Source organism: Panthera pardus, unplaced genomic scaffold (assembly GCF_024362965.1).
Source record: "Panthera pardus isolate Hobbes unplaced genomic scaffold, ASM2436296v1 HiC_scaffold_1, whole genome shotgun sequence".
Classification (NCBI taxonomy): domain Eukaryota; kingdom Metazoa; phylum Chordata; class Mammalia; order Carnivora; family Felidae; genus Panthera; species Panthera pardus.
In genome coordinates, this window is record NW_026526654.1 from 69719720 (window position 1) to 69743329 (window position 23610).

A 23610-nucleotide genomic window follows, 5' to 3' on the forward strand; every position below is an offset into this window, starting at 1 on the left:
CGTGGTCCAGCAGCAATCCTATTCCTAAGTATTTACCCAATTAAAACGAAAACTTTTGTTCACACAAAAATGGGTAGTAAGTATTTATTCACAGCTGCCTCCGAACAAGTAATCAAGGTGTAAAGGAATAAACAAACTGTGGTAAAGCCATACAGGGGAACAACATGCCCTGTATTGATTCATGCCACAACATGGGCAAATCTTGAATGCATGTTAGTAAGAACATAGTTGTTGGGGCTGGGTGATAAGTCCATGGAGATTCATTATTATATTCTCTACTTTTGTGTACAATTGAGTATTTCCATACTAAAAGTTTTTAAAGGGTGTTTTATTTTGATGACGTCATAATGCCCATGTATGACACAAATGTGACTCAGGTTCCATATTCTGATGCCAGAAGCCACATCCGAAATGTTGCACAGCAAAATACCAGTTAAATGAAGATCAAATCTGGTAATATGAATGATTGTGTTTTATTACCTTAAGATTTATACTAAGAAAGCTTTTTGAGTGGTTTTCAGCACCCAATTCTGAGAGGAAATAAGACTTATTGGCTTATTGGCTTTAGGAATTTAATTTGTCTGGGTACTAGAAACAGTGCAGAAAGCCATGCAGAAGAGTCTGGACTCTGGCAGTGAGTCAGGCCAACTGAGTTCCAGACCTGTCAGAGGTACAAGTGGGATTCAAGCGAGCGCCTTTCCTTCTGTGTGTTTGTCAGTGTAGAGTACGTTATAGAAGAAAGAAGTTTGCTACAACCTGGCTGTACTTGTATTTTCTTTAACTTGAGACTGAAGTTCAACAACAGCTAGTAATCAATCATTCTTATGAATCCCTTGAGATCATTTTTAAAAGCTTATTTATTTTGAGAAAGAGAGAAAGAAAGAAAGAGAGAGAGGGAGAGAGAGAGAGCTCTCTGTGTGTGCACAAGCAGGGGAGGGGCAGAGAGAGAGGAAGAGAGAATCCTAAGCAGGCTCCTCGCTGCCAATGCAGAGCATCCCACCAGCTGTGAGATCATGACCTGAGCCAAAATCAAGAATCAGTTGTCTAACCAAGTGAGCCACCCACGTGCCCTGAGATCATTTCTTAAGATGATGCTCATGGGGTTCTACTTACTCCCCAACATAGGACTACCTGAAAGTTCTTCCCTGCTGTTTTAAGCTGCAATCAGACCACACTGAAGTTTCAACACTTCTACCCTCATTCTCCCAAGAAAATCATCACTCGTAAAAAATTATGACTAATTTCTGAGGTGATAGTAGTGTTCTATATCTTAGTAGGGATTTGGGATACACAGGTGTAGGCATTTGTTAAAACTTGGGGACTTACAAGTAAGATTTTGCATTTAATTGCATATAAATTTCACTTCAAATTAAAAAAAAACCATCAACAAATCTTTAACTCTAGTTAATGATATGTGTGTTGAATTATTTAGGGGCACATACAGTGATGTCGGCAATTTACCTGGGAATGCATAAAAAATAAGATGAATAGACAACTGGATAGAGAAATAAATAGATGTGTGATTAAGTAAAATAAAATATTAGGGGTAGAATCCAGATGGTAAATGTACAGTATTCATTATAAAATTGTCTCAATTTTGCTATATGTTTACACATTTGCATAATAAAATGTTGGAAAAAATATCAAGAAACTTAATGCCACCCGAATTCAGCAGGAAATGCAGAGGCCATGACTATGATTAGATCTGTATTCTGATTACCAGGTGCTGTAGTCTTTTAGACTTCATCTAATTTCCTGGATTCTGATCTCTTGCGGTTTTTACTACTTAAAACTACTTACCTTATCATTCCTCTACTTTGGCTTTCTGGTTTACCTGTTCATTTGTTCATTCATTTTCAAATACTTATTTTTGCCTACTATGAACCAGGTATTGGGGAATACAGTTTTGGCTCTGTTCTTATGGGGCATTCCATTCATGGCTTAGTCCCAGTAACTAGTACCTGTACTCCCTCAATTCTGTCAGGAATGCTGGTTCCTGCATATCTGGCTGAGGCTACAACTGTCGGGACCATTATCATGGGATACTACAGACTCCATGCCAAGGTCCTAGGAGGCTTTAGGGGGCCTATGAAAAATGTTTTATATTTAAAAAAAATTCTCCAATTTACAAAAAATAAACTGCAAAATCCTCTATATTCCCTAGCCTGTAGAAACTGAACTTCTCCCTTTCTCACAGTTTTGGATCCCGTAGGACTGCCAACTAGCATTTCTATTCCCAGTAGACATTCTGGTCCTAATGTAGATGCTTTGGGGAGTAAGGTGCCCCAAGAGTCAGATGGGTGCCTAAGCTATCAAAGCCTTATGTCACTGTGACTTTATTCTTTGGACTCCCTTTGGCTGACTCCTCGTTCACCGGGCTATCTTCTGATTCCCCTGTTGATCTGCAGAGAGAATGCGCTGTTTGAGTATTTCTGATCCCTGTGACAGTGGTTACTCAAGCAAACCAGTAAAGTAGCTTATAATTAAGAGTTGTTACATCGTATGTCTAGAATTCAAGGAGAAAAAAACACCACTCATGCCAACATCATCATCATCATCATCTCATATGACTATTAATTTCTTAGTGTAAATTAAGTTGGTAATATAATGACTGAGAAAGGGGGATGGGGAATATTTTGGCCTTAGTTTTGAATGGTTCTAGTTGACTCATGGCTCCTAAAGACTTTTTCTTAGCTTCTGAGTCTTAACCACCACTGTTCTCCCATTGTTGACTTTACTTGCCCTCTGATGTCATGCAAGGCCCATTTTACAGGCTGAGACTTTAGCTTCTGTTTTTCCACTTTTAGCTGTGTTATTTCAGGATCCCTCCGGTAAGACCCAGTCAACCCAGGGTCCCTGGGCCTAGTGATGCTCCTGTGGCCTGTGCTCACTGCATACTCAGAGTTGGGACCTAGACAACTTTTATGCACAAAAACTTCCATGATTATAAAGACTTCCACCCTGTACATATATTGACAGATAAGGGGTATTGGTTGTAAAGACTTTGTTTGAACAAAAGCGAACAGCAGAACAATGCCCTAGAAACCAGAATTTAATAAAGACTGAGAGCATTATGGAATATCTTATTTTTGTTGGTTGGCAATTATGCCTGGATGATTCACAAAATTACTGTAACATTCCTGCTTTTGTTCCCCCAGGAAATCCTTCTCTATTTTAAATAAAGTGCATTTTATTTATTGAATGCATTTGGTACCTCTACCCTGCTATATAATTCTACACTGCAAATAAACATAAAGGGCTGCGTGGTTTGCCTATTTTAACAGAGGATTAGCTCCCTAGAGAGAACAGGGATTTGTATCTTTTTTCCTTTAGAACCAAAAGGAGACAGAAGACAGCAGTTTGCAAGGACTATATGCTGAGATGATAGAATCTTGAGTTATCTTCACATCTCTATTCTGTTGTGTTTGTTTGGATAACTAAACAGATAGAAATCCACTCATCTGATAGGGACTCCAAAGAACTCACTGCCTTGAACCTACCCCAGCTTGACTTTATCTTTTATGCATTTCTCTTCTGTTAGTGCTCAAAAAAGCTACAGAGAAAAAAAAAAGTGTGCGCGCGCGCGTGTGTGTGTAACTTGTTTTTGTTAACATCAGTTTTGGTATTCAGTATTATTCAATTATATTCATCTAATATTATGGCTGCTGTAATTGGCACACATTCTTTATAAACATATATACACAGCCTAGCAGCATACAGTTCAATACAATCTGGCACCTCTGATGGAAAGGCATTGAGCAATCTTAAATCTCTCGTGGAACAAAGTAGGGTATAAACCAGCCAACCAACCAACTCTACAAAGGCACAACATGGGAGATACAAAGAGCACTGTACCAGTCCTAACCTTCCTAGAACCTAGGGGATATTCTGGTTAAAGGCCAAATTGATACTTTAATTAAAGAATTATGATATAAAGGATTATTAATAAAATGATTAGAACTTTTTTTATAATTATATGAAGGAGAGTCTGTATTTACTCATAAATATTATTCATCATGTGTTACATAAATAGTATTTATTATTATTTGCATAACAGGTAAAGTACTATATGCTAACCATTCTTTGGGAGTTTTTATTTTGTGTTAAAGCTACATGAGAAAATACTATCTGAACCTTTCTACAAGATGTATGAAATTCTAACATAACTGTGGAAGTTCAACGCGTTTGCATTTATCACCAGGCACAACACATTAGTGGACCGTCCCCTCTACCCCATCCTTATCCTCACTGCCTCCTACGATCCTACCTCCCCTGAATTAGGGCAGATAAAAGAAGAATAAATATGATATAACCAGGTGAACCTTCTGGTCAGCTTTTACCACTACCTACCAGCTACCTTGGTCATTACAGTGACATTTGTGTATTTGTTTTACACCCTTTCACTCAGTTTACTTCACAAAGCTTAATGTGCTATGTTTAAAATTTCTACAGGTACATTCTTTTTTAAAATATTTTATTATTTTTTAAAGTTTACTTATTTTGAGGAAGAGAGAGAGAGAGCAGGGCAGGGGCAGAGAGAGAGGGATGGAGAGAGAATCCCAAGCAGGCTCCGTGCTGTCAAAGCAGAGCCTGAAGCCGACTTCACGAGATCATTGACCTGAGCTGAAATCAAGAGCCGGACGCGTAGCTAACTGAGCCACCCAGGTGCCCCCTTACAGGTACATTCTTAACATTTCAGACATGCATAAAAATTTAGGTTTTGATTTTGTTGATTGCATAAAATTGGGGTGGGGGTTGTTGTTGTTTGGTAATAGGGCTCACATTTGCTGAGAATTAGGTGAGGATTTTCAGGGGCAGGAAGCCTGTCTAAGCATTTTCTGTTAAGCCATTGGCTGAAAACACTTGGGTTAACCACAAGTATCCTGGGCTGGGCTTCAGCAGGTCAGAGTGTGGCCACTTGCCTTAGGTGCTCACTGCCTCCCACCTGCACCTCCCCCTGCACCCCTCCCACTTCCATTAGAGGTACCTGTTTGAGAGGGTGGGAGTGGGGGGAAGGGGCTTTCACTTTCCACTCCATGGACTTCTGTGTTGCCTGCATTTGTCACGTATTTGCCTGCGTGTGTGTGTGTGTGTGTGTGTGTGAGAGAGAGAGAGAGAGAGAGAGAGAGAGAACATTTAAGTTCTACTCTCACTAGAGTAGAAAAAAAGCCTGCTTTTTTCAATGACATGCATTTCTTACATTTTAATTGTAAATGTAAGATGTTCATCATGGTGCAGCCCCTGCCCTGTGGCTACTCATACTTCATATTCCTCTCTGTTTCCCCAACCTTCTCCTGTCTCCCTTCTCCCTTTTGCTTTTTTCTCGACTCTCATGAGGTTCCAATTTTGTCTTTTCTTTCTCCCTTCTGCATAGATTTTTGTGAACTACATCTTTGTAAGAACTGTTTTAGAGATTTCATCCAAGGTCTTCATTTGTAATTACGTCCACTATTTGTTGCTATGATGGCTGTTCCTTTAGATCTTGGTTTCAAGAAATTTGTCCAGAGTGACTACTGCATTGAGTGACATATTTATCCTCTTTATTTCTCTTTTATTTTGTCCCCTCATGTATTTTGAGAAGAAATTAAGGAAAATGTGTTCTTCCTCTTCCTCCAAGTTCTTCCCCTCACTTGGCTTGTATAGCATATTTGTTAACAGCAGGACTTTCTTTTAAAGTGAAAGGAAAGGAAATCATTGCTAGAGGAGACAAAGTTAACTAAAAGGCACACAGGGTTGCTGGGTATGTCCAGAGTCTGATATACATTTGAGAAGAGGAGCAGAGGTAATTTTTGTATTTTAGAAAGTCAGGAAGTCTCCTGGCCTAGTTTCAAAAACATGACCAGAGAAATTCTATCAAAAAACAAAATCCAGCAAAATCTAGTTGGGAAGATAAGCTAGAATCTCCTTATTAAAAGTCAAAGATCTTGGTTGTATATTTTAAAGGCACTGACTCATTTAATGTGGAAATGCATAGGTATCCTCCTGGCCCCTATTTTTTTTTTTTTTAATGTTTATTTTTGAGAGAGAGTACCAGCAGGGAAGGAGCAGAGAGAGAGGAAGATACAGAAGCTGAAGCAGGCTCCATGCTCTGAGCTGTCAGCACAGAGCTCCATGCAGGGGCTCGAACTCACCAACTGTGAGATCATGACCTGAGTCAAAGTCGTGTCCTTAACCGACTGAGCCACTTAGGTATCTCCTGGCCCCTATTCTTAACTTACTTTCTCTCTCTCTCTCTCTCTCTCTCTCTCTCTCTCTCCCCTTCTCTCAAATCCTGACCTTTCTCTGCATCCCCTCTCACACTCATCTTGGAGGGGGGATGGTCAGGACAACTCCCAGGTAGCCTGGGTCTCTAAGGGAACATAGGTTAGCCAGATTGTTCCTATGCAGGTCGTCTGTTTCTGTGCACAGAGAAAATGCTAGAATGAGTCATAGTCCTCCCTCCCTAACAAAAAGGCATTGTACTGTGGTGTTTGATTTGGGCTCTTGTATGCCACTTGTGGTTGCAAACTTATGGTACAGGAGGCACAGTTCTAGTGACACAACTCTCAAGTTGAATTATAATGATCTGATTTGGGTGTGCCCCAATAGGCTGTGAGATCCTTTAAGGCTGCGACAGTTTTATTTATCTTTGATCTCCAGTCCTAAGCACACTTGTGCCTAGCTCAGGATATGTGCTAAACAAATGTTGCTTCGTAGGAATGCTACAGGAGGAGGGGAAAGGCTAAAGCTGGGCTGTACCCAGGAGGGGAAGAGGTCCCTTCATGAGGCCGCATCACCTCCATAAGGCCAGCAGAGGGCGGACTTGCATCAGTAGCCAGAACGCCGTTCCTTTGCCCGGGCTTGTTTACTGGAGCGTTACCTTTTGGGTGAACCCGAGGCCTGAGCTGAGATTACAGAAATTTAAACTTAAACCTGGCACATACGCATTAAGACGTTACCAATTGTACAGAACAAGCCTGGGTTATGTTCAGTCCAAGGGCACAAGAACAGGCCGGAATTAGCTTAAGGAATACTAAGCCATGACCTCTCTGGTAGAATCAAACTTAAAGAAGAAAAATTACCTGGATATTTTTTCAGGAAATTTTAATAATTTTAAAGTTGAAGGGCTCATTACACTCATTCGACAAACTAGTTCCTTTAATCCAGCTAGCACATTTCTCAGATGAGGAAGCTGAAGTTTGTGAAACAGTCCTCTAGACTCCTCAAGAGGATATGTCTATAGAAAAAGTATACTTCTTTCAAAACTGGGTTTTAGGCAGGTTTTGAAAACACGTGGAAAGGTGGCCATTTGGAAAAACTACAACTAGAATCCTTCTATCTCTCTTTCACACTCTCTCTCATATAGATTTATGTATGTATATAATATACATATAAAAATACATAATATGTAAATGTAAAAAATATGTCATATATGTATTGTATAGTAAATAAACTATATTTTATATTTACATATAAATAAAATTGAAATTAAATTTAAAATATAAATATAAATAAACACACACACACATACCCAGGCCTTTAAAGAGGCAGCAGAGTCTAGTGATTCAGCATATGACTGTGACCCACCCAGACTTTCTGGATATGAATTCTGGTTCTGTCCTTATTAACTGTGTGACCATAAGCAAGTTACTTAACCTCTTTGTGACTTAATTTCCTCATCTATAAACATAGTTAATAACCGTACATATTTTATTAGATTATTTTAAGGATCCAATGAGCTAATTTTTGTAAACCTCCTAGGACAGTGCTTGGTACATAAAAAGTCCTGTAATAATTGTCTGCTGAATAAAAATTTGGAAAGACACTATTTTAATAATGAGGATAACATTCCAAAGGCACTTTTTTAAAAGATTGGAAGTTGGCTTTTAATATACTTTTTGGGATGGGAATCGGTTGCATAATAAATGATAAAGGTGTGGGAAAGAATGTGTGGTTAAATAACCTGACCACTAGATTGAGAGCCAAGAAGCCTTACGTTAGTATTTTAGGAGAGCCTCTAGTTTCCAACATCCAGAAAAGGTTTCTGATAATTTTTTTTTCTCATTTGGAAAGCTTAAAAACAACCCTAAACTCAAATCCTCAAATCTTCAAAGAATCAAGTGCTTGGAGCATTTTAAATGTACCTGCCCCTCCTGCTGGCTAGTTTCCAAGGAGTCCTGACTCTTTTCCGAAGCTGGTTGAAGCTGGTTGTCGGTCCACATCCCCCTCCTTCCCTGGGTGTCTCCACTTGAAGGTAGCCTTTACTTGTGTTCTGCTTCTCTGTTGAGGCTGTAAGGACTAGCTGGCAGGGAAAAGGAACAGTATGTCTATGCAGTGGGGGAAGGCTGGGAGGTCTCAACTTCAGAGTAAGCCTTGGCAAGTCCCCTGCTCTTCGTGAGACCTCTCACATCCATCCAAAGACCAGGGCAGGGGGCAGTGTGGCCCAGCTTTAAGGGACTGTCACTGGACAGGTTAAGGCAGCTCTAAGAGGTGCAGAAGAGGGGACCCTCGGATTGGTATCACAGGCTCTACTTTGGGAGAAGCACAGCAGAAAAATCTGCCTTCCAGGGAATGCCCCAGGAGCGGAGCCTTGAGTGGGGGAACAGGGCTGTAGAAGGGAAAGGGGTCCATAAAAACAAACAAACAAACAAACAAACAAACAAACAAACAAAGACTGTGAGGGAGAAGGGCAGAGTAGGTATGGGAAGTCCTGGGCTCCGGATTCAGTGAAAAGTGAAAACAAGGTGCCTGGCTGGTTCAGTTGATAGAGCATGCAACCCTGAATCCCACATTGGGTATAGAGATCAAAAAAGAAAGAAAGGAAGAAAGGAATGAAGGGAGGGAGAAAAGGAAGGAAGGCAGGAAGGAAGGGAGGGAGGAAAGTGAGCACAATGTAATAGGCTGGGGCTTAAAGTCCCTTAAACGGAACACTAGGCTGGGGCTTAAAGTCCCTTAAAGGGAACACAAGAATTCTCCGTAGCAAGCAGGAATGGAGGGGCCAGAGCACTTCTCTGGCTTCTCAAACTTGAAGATGTGTGGGAATTACCTGGGCGTCGTGTTAAAACTCAGATTCTGATTCAACAGGCCCAGAATGCCACCTCTGATTCTGTATTTCTAACAAGTTTCCTGGTGAGCCTGCTGGTCCATCTAAGACCCTACTTTCAGAAGCAAGAGTCTTTTCCAGTTGAGTCTGGAGGTCATGGAGCAGAGACCCAACCACTGGGCAAATTCTTTTAGCTCCAGTTCAAAATTAAGGTTGTTTTTTCAGGTTCCCAGGTAGTATAAGCATTTAAGGAGAAGTTCAGTTATGGGGCAGGGAGGGAAAGGTGCCTCAGATTTTGGGACTCCTCACCAATCTCCCAGGGTGCCTGGCGGCTAAGAAGAAGAATGGCTGGTCTACCAATGAGTGGGGGAAATAATAATCACGGAGATAATAATCAGGGAGATCTGGTGGGACAGAGATGCTAGCAGGAAAGTCCCTGAAGGTCCCAGAGCAGCCCCTAAATTCCCCACAGGCAGCTTTTCACAGGCAACCTGGAGGCTGCCTTTGAGAGGTTTTGAAAGAAGATACAGGGCTAGCCCACAGAAGCACTTGTGAAACCAGCTGACCCATTGAGAGAAGCTGCTAATTGTAAGACAGGCAGAATGTTATCTGTACTAGGTTTAAAACAGTTTTCCAGGGGGAAATGAGGACAGGCCAAGGCAGCCAAAAAGGGCTGGGTGTTGCCTTTGCAGAAAGCTGAGTTACACTGACAAAGAGTGTTGCCAGGTATTGAACCAGACAGTGTGGTATTTTAGCATCTAGTGTATTAAAATGCAGCAAATACCTGAAAAATCATTATTATTTCAGATGTACTTTTCTTACATTTGGATTGATTTTTAATCGGCAGAGGTTTGTAATTTCAGCGTTTAGTTACTCTTTCTGCTAAGTATCGAATGGACAAACACTACTTAAAGGCGATTTAGGATTCTTTTGAAATGTGAGGAATCCTTTTATGTATCTGTGTGCAAGTAAACTGTTCCAACACTAATGTTAAGTATTCTGTTAAATAAAGTAAAAGCCTATCCCTCGGGAGGGGAGGGTGCACTCGACAAAAAGTGTTTTGTTTCCTCAGTCTCTGTGGGGTGGCTATTTCTGTAATCCTATTTACCCAGGAAGCAGGGAAACGCGGTCATCTTTGGGGCAGTAATAAGCGCCAACGTTTCCTGAGCGTTTACTACGTGCCCAACGCTGTGTGACACTGGATGTCTTCTATCCCTTTCTGCCACAGTTCCACAAGGGGGACATTCTAATTGTCCCCATTTTACAGTTAGGGAAACCATCTCAGAAAGCTCCGAGGCCCCAAACCAAATTCCTCTTTTCTCTCAGACCCCTCATCCAATTTATAACAAGTTCTGTCTGTCTGTGATAATTCCAAAATATATCCAAAACTCTGACCTTTTTTTTCATATATATTTTTTAAAGTGTATTTATTTTTGAGAGAGAGAAAGACAGAGGGAGAGAGAGAGAGAGAGCAGGAGCAGGGAAGGGGCAGAGAAAGAGAGAGGGGCAGAGGATCTGAAGCAGGCTCTGCACTGACCGCAGAGAGCACGATGTGGGGCTCAAACTCATGAACTGTGAGATTATGACCTGAGCCAAAGTCAGACGCTTAGCCAGCCGAGCCACCCAGGAGCCCCTAACCTTTTTCCACCTTAGCTCAGGGCCTCATTATCTATCTGGCTTGGATTTTGCCTTACCCTTCAACGGCCACCCCGCCCCCAGCCAGTACAGTCTTCCCTACACACAGCAGCCAGAGTGGCCTTTTTCTTTTTCTTTTTTAAAAATGTGTTTATTTGAGTATAGTTGACACAGTGTTACATTGGTTTTAGGTGTACAAGACAGTTGATTTGACTTCTCAAAACTTGATGTTGTGCTCACTGCGGTGTAACCATCATCTGTCACCATGCAGCACTATTAAAATGTCGCTGACTATATTCCCTCTGCCGTAACTTTCATCCCCATGCTGAATTCATTCTGTAACTGGACGCCTGTATCTCCCCAGAGTGGTCTTTTAATTTTTTTTATTTTTTTAAGGTTTTCGAAGTTTATTTTGAGAGAGAGATAGAGAGCAAGTGGGGGAGAGGTAGACAGAGGGAGAGGCAGGATCCCGAGCAGGCTCCACAATGTCAGGGCACAGAGCCTGATGTGGGGCTTGAACTCATGAACTGTGAGATACGACCTGAGCCAAAATCAAGAGTTGGACGCTCACCCAACTGAGCCACCAAGGCACAACCCCCACCCCCCCCCCACCCCCCGCAAGAGTGGTCTTTTTAAATTTTAACTCATAGAGCTTACATTCTAGTGGGAGGAAACAGTAATTAAAAAAAAATGTAGGCTATCAGATAGTAGTAAGTTCTATGGAGAAAAATGAAGTAGAAAAGGAGAATAGGAGGGAGCCTGGGTGACCCATTCGGTAGAGCATGTGACTCTTGACCTCGGGGTCATGAGTTTGTGCCCCACAATGTAGAGATTAATAAAAAAAAAAAAAAAACTTAAAAAAAAAAGAAAGAAAAGGAGACTAGGGAGTGCTGAGTGGCAGTGAGGGGCCACCAGGATGGCTGAGGGGATGGCCAGGAAGGTCTTCTCAAGAAAGTGACACTAGAGCAGAAACATGAAGGTGACAAAGGAGTGAGCCAAGTGGATTCTGGAGGAAGAACATTCTAGACAGAGGGAACAGCAAGTGCAAAGGCCCTGTGGAAGAGTGTGCTTGGCGTGTTTGTGGAACAGCAATGAGGCAGACGTGTCTAGAGCACAGAGAGTAAGGTATGGCAGTAAGCAGAGGTCAGAGAGGTCCTGGGGGTGGTTTGGGGAGAGGGCAGGCCATGTAGGAACTTGGAGTTCCCTGCCCCACCCAGGACTTGGACACTGAGTGGGTGCGCAGCAGGGGAGGAATATGAGCAGGTCAGAGATGTGCCTGTGAAGATGGGCAGGAGTGGTTGCAGGGAGCCTTGCTTGGAGTCAGAAACAGGAACAATAATGGAGGTCAGGACAGCGCAGGAAGAGGGCTCCCATGCTGCCACAGGTCTGGGAAATGAGGATCAAGCATTGGGTCTGCCAACGTGGAAGGCTTAGCAAACGAGGAGTTTCAGTGGGACAGTGGGACACAGCAGGCTGGCAAGGGTTCAGAGGGGATGCAGAAAAAGAAGGTGACGGTGGTGAGCAAAAGTGGTTGTGCTGTAGAGACGGTCAGAAACATGAGGTGGTGGCTGCAGGGGCAGGTGGGTCATCAGGAGGTGGCCTTGTGACAGTGCAGGAAAGTCCTGCTGATGGCACCACGAAGGAGAAAGAAGGACACTCACCAGAGAAGGCTGGAGGGATGGAGTGTGTGCACCTGCAGGAGGGCCTTCCTCCCTGGCACCCACAGGACGGAAGGCGGGGATGGGGGACAAGTGCAGGTGGGAGCTTGTGGAGCCCTCTCTGGCTTGCTTCTATTTTCTCGGCGAAACAGGAAGTCTGTCAGCGAAGACGAGGATTGGGGGAGGAAGTGTTACAAGTCTGAGGAAAGAAAGATGATGGGCAGCTGAGGAGTTGAGTGTTTATGCAAGGGAGAAGTTACTATACTGGACTTTGGAACCAAGCTGGTTAAGGAGGGAAGTGAGGATATGAGAGAGGGGAGGAGCAATAAAAAGGTAGGAAAACAGTAGGCTGTCGGACCCACAGAGCTGGAGTTGGGGTACTACAGGGATACGCAGAAGTTTGGGGGTTTGGGTACAACAGGGGTAAGAAGACAGGGATGGTGGTGGAAAGCAGAATGCTTCATGCACCACCATTCTCTCTCCTACACTGTTTCAGCTCACTTGCCTTCCTGCTGTTCCTCCAACGCCTGAAGTTGGTTTCTGCCTCAGGGCCTTTGTACTTGCCATTCCCTTCACAACTTTTCATGGCTTGTTCTCTGACTTTACTTAGCTCTCTGCTCTAACGTCATGTCCTCAGGGAAGTTTTCTCTGATCACCTACATTGAAAAAGGTGGTATCTGTCCCCTGACTCTGTTTCATTTTCCTTCATGGCATTTATTGCATCCTAGAATTATGCTCTATTCATTCATAAGTTTATATTCTGTGTTTCCCACTAGAATACAAGCTCTGTAAGGGTCAGAATATTGTCTTGTGCACCATTATATCCCTAACGCTTAATGGGCGCTCAATAAATATTTACTGAACAAACAATGAATGAATGAACCTGCCCAAGGTCACTCAGGTAGTAAGTGATGGAGCCACGATTCACGCCCAGAATTCTGACTCTGGAGCTTTTGCTCTTAAGCACTCAACAGGGTGAAGGACAGACTAGATAGAGAGAAGGGGGCCACCACAACTCCCCAGGAGATTTCAACCTCTGAGATTTTAAAATGTTGCTTCCTCATGACGGAGTTTGAGGGGAGGAAGGGAAAAGCAGTTATATTGGAAGCTTTATTGCAAAAGGCAGAAAGTAGAAGAAAATAATTTCCTGAGTAGAAAAATATCTAGAAGGACAAAAAACCAAATCAGTAACAGTGTACAGGTCTGAGACTGGAGTAATTGATCAAAGGTCACTTAAGCCTATGTGTGATGTGTGTGTGTGTGTGTGTGTGTGTGTGTGTGTGTGTGTGTCAAAGAGAATGCATTAAGGGAGTGCTTTTGGAATAAAAAATTAAAATGCAAAAAAATACCCATTTGTCTTATAAAGGGGGGGGGGAATGGAAACTGCAGACAATCTGGTGATGAAAGTAAAGTTTAAAATTTTAAAAATATTTTTTTTAATGTTTATTTATCTTTAAGAGAAACAGATCACAAGCCAGGGAGGGACAGAGAGAGAAGGAGACACAGAATCCTAAGTAGGCTCCAGGCTCTGAGCTGTCAGCACAGAGCCCAACGTGGGGCTTGAACTCACAAAGCACAAGATCACGACCTGAGTCGAAGCCGGAAGCCTAACCAACTGAACCACCCAGGTGCCCCTGTGAAAGCTAAAATTTAAAGTCACCTCTACCGGGAGAGCAATAGGTTTAGAAGATTAAATCATGCAAATACAAAGCAAGGATTTTAATCCATTCTCTGGGTTACATTTAAGTCCTCGGTGCCATTAGGAACAACTCAAAGCGGCAATGCATGTGATGCAAAACTGATTCCTCAGTGTTATTTTCCATTTGCGAACGGGTTGGATCCATTTGAGTCAAACTGTGCTTCTGCAGACTTCGTTGCTTCTCTTGGGAGTGTTCTTTCAAATCAGGTTACAGAAACAAGCAAGCGACAACAGCTGCAGAAGCAGATTTCTACTCTCAAATGTGAGATGAAAATGTGAATATTGAGAGTTTTCCTTTAGTGTGGAAAGTGACCGGCTTTCTTCGTAAAGTTGTTTCTTCACAGGGTCAGAGACTGGGGCAGGGGGCGGGGCGGGGGGGGGGGGGGGTGCGGGCGGTGTCCACATGCCCTGAAGAGTCAGCCAGGCCCCTTTCAGGGCAGAAGTTGGGGTCACGCAGATGGATGTTTGAATCCAGTTCTGCTCCTCATAGTTGGATGGCTCTGGTCAAGGCGCTTGACCCTGGTACTTCCCTCATTTGCAAAATCCTTGTCCCTCCCGGGGTTGCTGTGAGGGTTAATTGAAGTGATGTGTGTGGTGTCACAGAGTCATTTGCTTGATAAATGGAAGTCATTATGTAAATTGCTGGCAGACTACTACTTGCTTTTGTGCACTCCTGTTTTTGTTCTAGCTCGTCGTTCATAGACAGCGTGACTATATAATTTATCATCCGAACTGGGACCCTTCTGAGAATGAAAGAGTACAGCGAACCAGACAGGACTCTGGGCTCTTGGGAGTGGTAGGTCAGGACTAACCCCAGGCAAGCCTGGATGTCTGGTCACCCTCCCCAAGACTCACTCGTGGTGAGACTGAGGATCGGGTGGCAGAGAGCGGGCTGCCAACAGGCTGCCACCATTCCTCCTGCTGGAGCGATGACAGGAAAGAAGGGGACAGGGCGGGTGAAGTCAGGCCTTGCCTGTTTTGGTAAGCTGGTTAGGAACTAATGACCCAGTCTTTGGGAAGTGTTAAGAATGGAAGAAGCCCTCTTTCCCTCCTTCCTTGCCACCTTGGGATTTGGCCAAGGGCTTCCCTCTGTTGGGCCCAGATCGGAGTTTAAAGAAGCCAGCATGTGCCAATGTAGCATCAAACCCATGAGATGAGGGTGAGGACCTCAACACGGTTGTAAGCACGCTTTGTCTTGGGAGCCAGACCACACGGATGTATGTTACTATGTTTATTGCTCTGTTACTTGCCAGTGCAGTGATACCCAAACTTGCAGGAATTTAAGGATAAACTGGAATTACTTTAAGACACCGTTGCCAGGCCGCCACTATAGACCTTCTGAATCCAAATCTCCTGACATTCGGGGCAGTTTCTATGACCAGCCAAGGTTAGGAAACATTACCCTTTCATTTAAACTTTCTAGCTTTGATTTGGTTTTGCCATGGGATGTTAGGAAATGCCTTTTATGTGTAACATTGTGTCAACCATACTTCAATTTTAAAAAATGCCTTTTGTTACCTTGTGCTGGCGTCTCAGATAGGAAAGGAAGAAAGATCTGAGCAGGCTTTGTTGGAGCAAAGATAATGAGGCCAAGATTCCCAGAAGAGAGATGAATCTCCGGGACAGGGTTTAGGGTTTGGCGGTCTCTGCTTCTGGCCTTGCAGTCACGTGAGGGCTCTTTTTCAGTGTCAACCTTGGAGGAACTGAGCTTTGTTTTTATTATAAAAGCAGTGATTCCATGTCCTTACACCTGGCTTTCTCTTCTTTCCCCGTCATGATTCCAGAAAGAATTATTCATACTTCCTGTCTCTACTGTCTTCATTCTCATTCACTCCTGACTGCAATAAAATGAAGACTGATCTGGGCAACCCTGGGCCGGTTAGCGAACGACTCCAAGCCTTGGTTTCTTCGCTGTAACTTCCACATGAGGTCATGCAAGAAAAGCATCTACCATAGTCCCTGGTACTCGGCAAATATGTGATCTTAATTCCTTCACTGTCTTTGCCTACTTCTGCCCCCAGGACAGAGATTAACTTTCTCTTCCTAAAATCATTAGTGACCTAATTGGAAGATTCAATGGTTCACTTTACTTCTCTAATATTCAAGACTATACTCAGTTCTTGAAATTCTTATTCTTTCCCCAGTGTTTGCCCCCTGGTTCTTTTTCCTTTACAGACACCTTATTTTAAGTGTATTAATGGAATTATGTAGTTATCAAAAAGTATCATTTTGAAGACTGTGGAAAGACACAAAAATGATTACTTTAACTTCCTAAGCAAAAATAGTGCCATATATAAATGCTACATGTTAAAAATAGGTAAGGAGCTTTTGGTCTTAAGAAGGCATTATGTTGATGTGATCCAAAGATAACAGTCTTACCCAAGTCACAGCCACAGCCACAGCCAAGATCCCCCGAGGGCAGTAGACATGTAGGGAACACTAGCAAATGAGAATTAAAGTACCATTTGCTATGGACAGTCTGGTGAGCTGGGTCTGAGCACCGCTTTGAGGCTCAGGCCTGAAGACTTCCTCTAACTTCCAGGCACAGCCTCTTACCTCTGCAGGAGGACAGCAGGTAGACATACAGGTCCTCCTCCTGAGAGGGAAGAGATCTGGTTTCATCAGGGAACAAAGGGACTGCAAAAGAGAAGAGAGATTACCTCTTGGGTGTGCCGGGGCAGGCTCCTTGAGCTTGAGAGAGAAGATTGTGATCATCTCTTTCTGCCTCTGCATTCAGTGAACTTCAGGTTGAAATCTACCACGGTGGGAGTATTTTTACACCATAGAAATTGGTAAACACTATAAAGCACGGCTTCCCATCCCCGACCTTTGCCAAAGCTGAATGTTAACTAGCAGCACCTCACAGGAAGAAGGCAGAAAGCACGAAATACTCTCTTACTCTGAGTTGGCTCTGGGAATCAAACGCAACATTCCGTTTCATTGTGGGAAGAATGTTAGATCCATGTCTGAGTTCGTATCTGCAATAATAAAGATGACAATGATAGTAACACCTATTGACACTTCTAGGTACTGTGTTTCACCGTACCAAGCATTTCCCATGCATAACCTTAATTTCTACTCATCACTTTATGAAATAGGAACTGTCATTACCTCTGTTTTACAGATGAGAACACTGTGAATCAGAGAGTAAGTAATTTGTCTCATGTTACACTGTTGGTGAATAGAAGATTCTGGATTCCAGGGGTGCCTGGGTGGCTCAGTTGTTTAAGTGTCCCACACTAGATTTTGGCTCAGGTCAGGATCTGACCTTTCTTTCTGCCCCTCCCCGACTTCCATGTGTTCTCTTTCTCTCTCAGAATAATTAATAAAAAGAATGAAAAAAATTCTATAAAAAGAAGAAGAAGAAGAAGAAGAGGAAGAAGAAGAAGAGGAAGAAGAAGAAGAAGAAGAAGAAGAAGAAGAAGAAGAAGAAGAAGAAGAAGAAGAAGAAGAAGAAGAAGAAGAAGAAGAAAACAACCCTGGATTCCAATCCAGGCAAGTCCTCACTAGAGCCTCAGCTCTGACCTCCATGATAACCCCTTGGTGGGCAGAGAGGGTGGCAAACTTCCCTCCTCAACCAGCAACTGACAGTGTGTGTTATTATGATAGAAACATCTATTCTTAAAAATACACATCCTTGTGTATTGTGACACGATTATTATATAAGGTTTTTAGTGTGTAAAATAATACTATTTATTTTCACGGATATTTACATATGTAGTAAAGGTGTAAAAACATACATGGAGATAATGTGGGTACATAGCTATTTTTTATATAACTTTTTTGTGTATTTAAACTATCTTATGATAAAATTTTAATATATTTCTGAATAAGGTAATCAGGCTGGTTTTATAGTAACATTATGGGTAGTTGTAACCATTTATTTAAAAATTAAAAAAAAAAATTTTTTTTTTTAACGTTTATTTATTTTTGAGACAGAGAGAGACAGAGCATGAACGGGGGAGGGTCAGAGAGAGGGAGACACAGAATCTGAAACGGGCTCCAGGCTCTGAGCTGTCAGTACAGAGCCCGACGTGGGGCTTGAACTCACGGACCGTGAGATCATGACCCCAGCCGAAGTCGGCCGCTAAACCGACTGAGCCACCCAGGCGCCCCTAGGCCAGCAACTTTTAAAAGAACTTTTTTTTAGGACTATAAAGATATACATTATATAACCATTAGAGAAACTTTGAAAAATCCAGTGAAGAATCAGGACAAAATAAAGGTTATTTCCACTTTATACTACTATGGATAACAATTGTTGACATCGTGATCAGTCTTTTTAATATGTGCATATGTATGCGTGCACACACAATCTGTGTTATGTTATATATACACCTTTTGAAATTTGCTTTTCTTCACTTATAAGAGACATTAATTTTTAAAGTTGTTAAATAGTCTTCTAAATCATTTTGTAAATGGCTACATATTGGGGCGCTTGGTTGGCTCAGTCAGTTAGGCGTCCAACTCTTGATTTCAGCTCAGGTCATGATCTAATGACGCACGGGATAGAGCCCTGTATCAGGCTCTGTACTGGAGCCTGCTTGGGATTCTTTCTCTCTGCCTCTCCCCTGCTCACTCTCTCTCTCTCTCTCTCTCTCTCTCTCTCTCAAAATAAATAAACTTTAAAAAATGGCTACATATTATTATTTTGTATGAAGGTACCAGGATTAATTTAACTCATATCGTTTTGATAGATAATAACAATATTTCTAATTTTCCTCTGATAGCTCTGTACAAATATTCTTGGCATATAAATTGTGGTGTTTATGACTACTTTTGTAGGATAAATTCCTAGAAATTGAATTAAGTATATGTATTTTCAGGTTTTTTAATACAGATTACCAGACTGTCCTCTGAAAGGTTGTATCCATCTATGTTAGTTTCCATCAGCTAACAAGATGGCCTGTGTCACTCATTGCTGACCTATTGGTCATTATAATGGTTTAAATCTCTGCCAATTTAATGAACTAAAACAGGCTGCAATAACATTTTGCTTGGTATTTCTTCGATTCTCATTAAGAATGAACATTTTTTCTCCTGCTTATTGATCATTTGTATTTCCTTTTCTAATGTCCTGTTTTTCATGTATTTGGCCTGTTTTTCTGTCTAGGTGTTGCCTTATTATTCATTTGGAAGAGTTCCAATTGAGTGTCTTTTTCTTTTACAAATTTTTCTCTTTCCTTTTTTTAAAAAAAAAATTTTTTTTTCAACTTTTTTTTTTTTTTATTTATTTTTGGGACAGAGAGAGACAGAGCATGAACGGGGGAGGGGCAGAGAGAGAGGGAGACACAGAATCGGAAACAGGCTCCAGGCTCCGAGCCATCAGCCCAGAGCCTGACGCGGGGCTCGAACTCACGGACCGCGAGATCGTGACCTGGCTGAAGTCGGACGCTTAACCGACTGCGCCACCCAGGCGCCCCTCTTTCCTTTTTTTTAATACATTACAAAAGTAATAGATGTTTAGTGTAAAAATATAAAAGAATTATAATAATATAAAACATAAATACTGAAAAATTCCAAATTTCACCCTCTCCAACTGACAGTTTGGTGTATATTCCTCCAAATGTTTTTTCCTATCCATATTCTACCAATTACATTTCTTTTCAAAATTGGAATCATGATACACATGTTGTTTTTAACTTGATTTTTCACTTACTGTCTTTTTTTTAAATAATTTTTTTATTATTTGTTTTTGAGAGAGACAGAGCACGAGTGGGGGAGGGGCAGAGAGTGAGGGAGACACAGAGTCTGAAGCAGGTTCCAGGCTCTAAGCTGTCAGCACAGAGCCTGACACGGGGCTCGAACCCACAAGTCATGAGATCATGACCTGAGCCGAAGTCAGATGCTTAACGGACTGAGCCATCCAGGCACCCCCAATTTACTTACTATATCTTATATATATGCCATTGTCAATACATATAGCTTTATCTTTTCTTTTTTTAATGTTTTTAATTTTATTTTTGAGAGAGCATGAGCAGGGAGGGGCAGAGAGAGGGGGACAGAGGATCCGAATCTAATCCCTGAGTTTGAACTCAGGGACTTCAAGATCATGAGCTGAGCCACCCAGACACCTGTCTTCCTTTTAATAGTTGTGTGCTATCACGACTATATTGTGCTTTAAACATGAACAGTTTTACATTTTTATTGAGTTATATCATTAAGTCTTTTTTGTGGCATATTGCTTAACTTTTGTGCAGTGGAAGAAGGTTTTCAAATTTTTATGAGAATACTTTCAAATTTTTATGAGAAAGGTTTTCAAATTTTTATGAGAATATAATTCAAGAAATTATCTTCATTTTCCAAGACAAGCTATGCCGTGAAAGAGTGCAGACTGTTGACACATCTTGTAAATTCTATAAGGAGTCTGAAAAACTGCTTTGCAAATACGGGGGTGGTGGGGGTGGAGATAATGTTTTGATCAAATAAAGTATAGTAAAGTCCTTATTTTAAGTGAATAAAGTTCGGAGTACATTACCATTTCATCTGGTCTCAAGAGCTAATTTCTAGAAGGTTGAAATGCATCAATAGTCTTTCAAAGAGAGAGTTCTTACTTCCCTGAAACATTCATAAAAAAATTTATAGTCATTGGGTTAGGTGCTGGCAATGGATTGATGAGGAAACACAAGACACACACATGCACACAACACACACAATCCCTGCTCTTACAGGGTGTACAGTCAAGTGGAGACAAGCATTGTTCAAGTAATTATACAAGCAAATATGTAAGAACAAACTGCAGTGTGTGCAAAGGAAGAAGAGTACAGGGCAGAGTGAGATGACTCAGAGGGATCCATCCCTGGCCTGGAACATTTTGGAAAGCCAACCTGGGATGTGTCAGCTGTGCTGCGATTGGGGGACCAGAGTGGGGAGGGGAGGTTTGGTGGCAAGAAAAGGGTGCATTAGGGAGAGAAGGAGCTACAAGGGTAGGAGCCCAGAAGCTGGAAGGGGTTCAAGCCTTGGGCAACACAAGAGCTAGCTCAAATGCCCACAAGGAGGAAAGGCTATGGGACAGGAAGGAGCATGCCTCTGCTAAAGTTTTAAATTCAAAAGGTTTTTATCATCTAAAAGTGGTATGACTGGGGTGCCTGGCTGGCTCAGTCGGGAGGGTGTGCAACTCGATCTTGGGGTTGTCAGCTTGAGCCCCATGTTGGGTGTAGAGATTGAAAATAAAATCTTTAGGGGGAGTGCCTGGGTGGCTCAGCCGGTTAAGCGTCCGACTTCAGTTCAGGTCATGATCTCACGGTTTGTGAGTTCGAGCCCCACATCAGGCTCTGTGCTGACAGCTCTGAGCCTGGAGCCTGGTTCAGATTCTGTGTCTCCTCCTCTCTCTGCCCCTCCCCTGCTACAGCTCTGTCTCTGTCTCTCAATAATAAATAAACGTTAAAAAATTAAAAAATAAAATAAAATCTTTGGGGTGCCTGGGTGGCTTAGTCAGTTTAGTGTTGGACTCTTGAATTTGGCTCAGGTCATGATCTCACAATTTGTGGGACTGAGCCTCATGTCAGGCTCTGCACTGACAGCACAGAGCCTGCTTGGGATTCTCTCTCTCTGCCCCTCCCCTGCTCCCTCTCTTTCTCTCTCAAAATAAACAAATAAACTTAAAAAAAATAAAACCAAAATCTTTAAAAAATAAAAAAATAGGGGCACCTGGGTGGCTCAGTAGGTTGAGCATCTGACTCTTGATTTCGGCTCAGGTCATGATCCCAGGATTGTGAGATTGAGCCTCACCCTGTGTCCAGCTCTGGTTGAGTGTGGCACCTGCTTGAGATTTTCTCTCTCTCTCCCTCTGCCCTTCTCCCCCAGTTGCACGTTCTCTCTGTCACTCTAAAATAAAAATAAAAATAAAAATAAAAATAAAAATAAATTAAAAAAAAATAAATGGTAGGACTACAAGCTATCAGTTTGTGATCCCTGCTTTATGGGGAATATGAGACTCATTAAACAATGACTGAAGTCCTGAAAATGTCCCGAAACTGAGTGTTCAAAGAATTCCAGAATTTGAATGCTGGATAGAATAGGGTGGAGTTCTGGAGTTGGGAAAAGAAAATCAGGGAGTGAGGATGATCTTATTAAAGGCCAGGGAAAGAAGGCCTTTCAAGGAGGAGGCAGTGAGTGCTGCTAAGAGATCAAGGAAAATGAGAACCGAAAAAATGTCCTTTGAATTTCATAACCCAGAGGTCAGTGACCTTCACAAAATGCCTAGACTGTGCTGACATTGTGTAATGAGTCTCATGTGTCTCCTGAATTGTCTGTGTCTTATGCCTGACTTGGAGGGGGTGTGGCTAGGTCAGACCCAGCACAAGCTTCTAGAGACCCCGCCTCATTCTAGCAACAACCAGCATGGTGTTATAAATAAGACCATTATAAGATAAACACACTTTTGACAAGGTATTTATTACCACATGTTTTAATATCAGACAGACTCAAGCAGGCTCACATAAAACACCATGAAGCATGTATTTCTTGTGCAATGCTGTACAGATAGGTATCTGGTTAATCGAGATCTTCAGAATAAAGCTCTATGAAATGTACTATTGCCTTTATTTAACAGAGTATATTGAAGGTATAAGAATCTACCAGCTACTGAAAACTGCAGAACCCCACCCCTATTGTGTCTTTATTTGTAGAAGAAATATTCTAAAAAATGTTCCATAGAACAGGATGAAAGTCATTTTCCGAATTGAAATTATAAGACTTTATTATCAAAACTGACATTTTTCAAGATAAAAGTAGAGCACATAATGATTAATGAACTTAACAGAAGGATTCCAAAATAGTTTCTACAAATTTAATTCTCTTAAACAACTGTAAATATACAGTATTTATTAGTCTTAACCTGAATGAATAATTCTCAAGGCCCTCCTAAAGTTATTGTTCATCAAGAATAAAATTCTACACATATGGGAATTCAGAAAAAAATCAGTTAACATAATTGAACGTAATTAATCATTAAAATATCAAAACAGAGCAGTAAATTTCAAAGTGTATATATGTAGTGATTTTTAAAGCTCTAATGAGGCATAATTTAAAATGTAGCTAAGCAATGTTTTAATGTATTAGTCACATGATGTAGTTAAAATCATTATAGTAAAATAAATTATATATATAACTAATATATAAGTATATATATTCATATAATTTCCTCTTGTTGGATTTTAGGAGAATATGTGTCATAGTTAATTCTATATTGTATTTTATTTATAAATTGAGAACTCTAATCAACAATTATTTGGTATTAAATGCTATACTTTTATATACCTTATTGCATTTAAAACAATCTATAATTTTCAACAACAAACCTCAAAAATATTAAAGCAAAGGAAATTTCTAGGGCACCTGGGTGGCTCAGTGGCTGTGTCCAACTTCAGCTCAGGTCATGATCTCACGGCTCATGAGTTCAAGCCCCACATCAGGCTCTCTGCTATCAGCGTAGAGTCTGCTTCAGTTCCCGTCTCCCTCTTTCTCTGCCCCTCCCCAGCTCGTGCTTTCTTTTTGTCTCAAAAATAAATAAAAACATCAGTCAATCAATCATTTAATAAAAATAAAGGACATTTCTTCTCCCTTAAATCTTGGATCTTGTAATCAGATTAATC

At 41.6% G+C, this 23610-nt stretch overlaps 1 protein-coding gene across 2 annotated transcripts in view; it reads left to right on the top strand.

The window, feature by feature from the left end:
- The first annotated feature begins 349 nt into the window (after nucleotides 1-349).
- TRIM13 (tripartite motif containing 13) overlaps nucleotides 350-23610 on the top strand; it is a 40327-nt gene continuing 17066 nt past the window's right edge. For both annotated transcript variants that reach the window (XM_053899767.1, XM_053899768.1), the window contains exon 1: nucleotides 350-453. The gene's annotated coding sequence lies outside the window, so the exon portion shown is untranslated. The remainder of the gene's footprint in view (nucleotides 454-23610) is intronic.